This window comes from Orycteropus afer, unplaced genomic scaffold, assembly GCF_000298275.1.
Source record: "Orycteropus afer afer isolate SDZICR_OR568_19922 unplaced genomic scaffold, OryAfe1.0 scaffold00197, whole genome shotgun sequence".
NCBI classification, from domain to species: domain Eukaryota; kingdom Metazoa; phylum Chordata; class Mammalia; order Tubulidentata; family Orycteropodidae; genus Orycteropus; species Orycteropus afer.
Window position 1 is genome coordinate 6,130,297 of NW_006921784.1, and position 2,851 is coordinate 6,133,147.

Sequence of the window (2,851 nt, forward strand, 5' to 3'; positions counted from 1 at the left end):
CTTCAATTAACCACATGACTATTAAAATCAAAGAAAAGCCCAGCTGGATTCATACTTCCCATGTGAAACCAGCACCAAAGGAGGACAAGACTGTGGTCGCCACAGAGGATGTCCAGTTTTCAAGAGTAATTGGTACCAGTTGCTTCAGTACCAATGGTACTGAAGCAACTGAAAGGAGAAAGTCTAGGAAACCTACTAGTATTCTCGTAGACAGCCTTACTAACCTACTCACAGTAGTTACTTCACTCAAGTTAAGAATAATGTCTATAACATCTAACTATTGGAATAGTTTTAAAATTATAAGATTTTTTTTAACCTATCTAGCAATTTTTCCTTCCCTTCCCTCCCCTCCCCTCTCTGATAACCAACAAAGAAAGTATCCTTCCATATATAAACCTTTCCTTGACTTTTTACAATAGTGGACTAATATTTGTCCTTCTGTGATTGACTTTTTACAATAATGGACTAATATTTGTCTTGTGATTGACTTATTTCACTCAGCACAACGTCCTCCAAGTTTATCCACTTTATGTAGTGTTTTGTGAATTCTACATTAGTCTTCATTGTTGCATAATATTCTATTGCGTATATGTACCACAGTTTGGTTACAAGTAAAATAAATAAATAAATGAAAGATTGTTCATATCTCAGGGAACAATTGGGTGTGGAAACTGTGACTGTATCAAAAGGAATAGATAGATGATGTTGAAAAGTGAAACATCTTTTTCACAGACAAGGAGAAATCTGGTCTTTACAACAGCGACTGCAGAAGACAGGTCTAATGTTCAAATAACTTTGGGATGATGCAAATTGTCTCGACTCCCAAAATCAATCAACAGAGATGGATGGCTGTTGTTTCTGGAGATTCAATTGGCTGTTAAAATAATATAACTATAAATTTAGAATGATTTTTTTAAAAAAGACCCATGGTTTGTTCTCAAGACAATCAGAACCACGTGTGTTAACAGCAGAAACTCAGTCTGTTCTCTTGAGCCCACACCAAAAAACCAAACTCACTTCCATTGACTCATAGCAACCCCCTTTGGGTTTCCAAGTCACTAAATCTCTTTTTTTCTTTTTTAATTATTATTATTGTGATTTGGGTGAAAATTTACAGAGCAAATTCACTTTCCATACAGCAGTTCACATACACTTTGTCTCATGACATTGACCACAATTCAGCGCAATACAACAGCTCCCTCCCACTTCCTCCCAACAGTCACTTCTTCCCTGTGTCCATCCCTCCATGCACTCCTGCCCCCTGAGCTGTCTCCCTGTGCATAAGCAGCCCTTCTTTCTCCCATGATTGTTCTCTCCAAGGAGTGTATCTACCTAATGTAAATGTTCAGCTCACGTGCCTGTCTTTTGCTTGGCTGGAAGACACAGGTGTGGGTTCAATTCCAGACCTGAAGGGCAACTAGGGGACATAGGCTCAGGAGTTCCACCAGGCTCTATCAGACCAGCAAACCTGGTCCCCCCTTTTTTTTCCCAAATGATTTTGAGTTTTGTTCCACATTGTTCTCCCTCTCTATCCAGGATCTCCTACATAGATCCCCTCTGAGTGGTTGACAGTGGCAGCCAGGCACCATCTAGTTCTTCTGGTCTCAGTCATATAAGCTGCGGATCACATGGTGTACCAGTCTCTAGGACTAATTCTTTCCATGAATCTTTGGTTTTCTTCATTCTTCTTTTCTCTGGATGAGAAGAGACCCATCATTGCATCTAGATGGCCGCTTGCAAGATTTTAAGATCCCAGTTGCTACTTGTCAAAGTAGGAAGTGGAACAATGTTTTGTGTAGCATGTTATGCCAATTGAGCTTGATGTCCCCAGTGACTATGGTCCTGAGCCCACAGGTTCAACTGCTCGGTCCCTCTGGGTAGCTGGCTGTGACCAAGCAGTGACTACAACCTTGTCCCTTGTCAGCTCTACAATACACCTGGGAATTCAGATCATACACATAACCTTATAGCACCATTGTCTCCAAGGCAGTAAAACTTTACAGAAGTAGATTGCATCATCTTCCTTCCATGGAGCAGCTGGTAGGTTTGAACCCATGACCTTCTGGTTAGCAGTCAAATGCTTTACCCACTGCACCACCAGAGCTCCTTAAGACCGATACTAGATAATGGCGTGAGTGTCTTTGTGTTTTGTATCTGGAAAACATTTACTTTGGAAAGATGAAACTGTGGAATCAAATTTATAACAAAAATAGATATTTTACTTTTATTTCAAGAGGCCTTTTGTTATCCAAGAATTTAAAAATTCCTGACCCAGAATTAATCCACCAGGGTTGTTTTTTTCTCTTTTTTTTTTTTTAATCTCTCACCCACAGTGGACAATTGAGTTTTCTTTCCTGTTCCAAAGAGCAGACCATAACAAAATCATGAACGTGTGGTTCAGTCTCAGGACTGCGAGTGGGCAGAGGGGTGAATCTTCCCTGAAGTTACCCCAGATTCAAACAGGTTCAACAGAGACACTTTATTGAGCCTTGGACAGGAGAAAAGCGAAGCAAAGACAATCATCCTGGATGAGGGAAGCCATCAGCGTCAGAGAGCTGAATGGAATCTGCTGAGTCATGGCCATGTGGCTAATTATATATGATTTTATATCATCACAAAATCATGATTGGTGGTAGATAGATTTGCCATCACTGCAGGTGGGACAACAGAAGCAGGGATTGTTACAGGATTGGTTCTGGGCCTTGACTACCTGGCTAGATGGTGGTCCGGATATGACTCACGACCATGCAGCCTGAGTCTTAGCCACAAGGTGGTTACCAGACAGTACCAAGACCCCAACCTTAATTCAAACTAGAAAAGGACACTCAGGCAAGTCCCCTAGTGCTTTGTG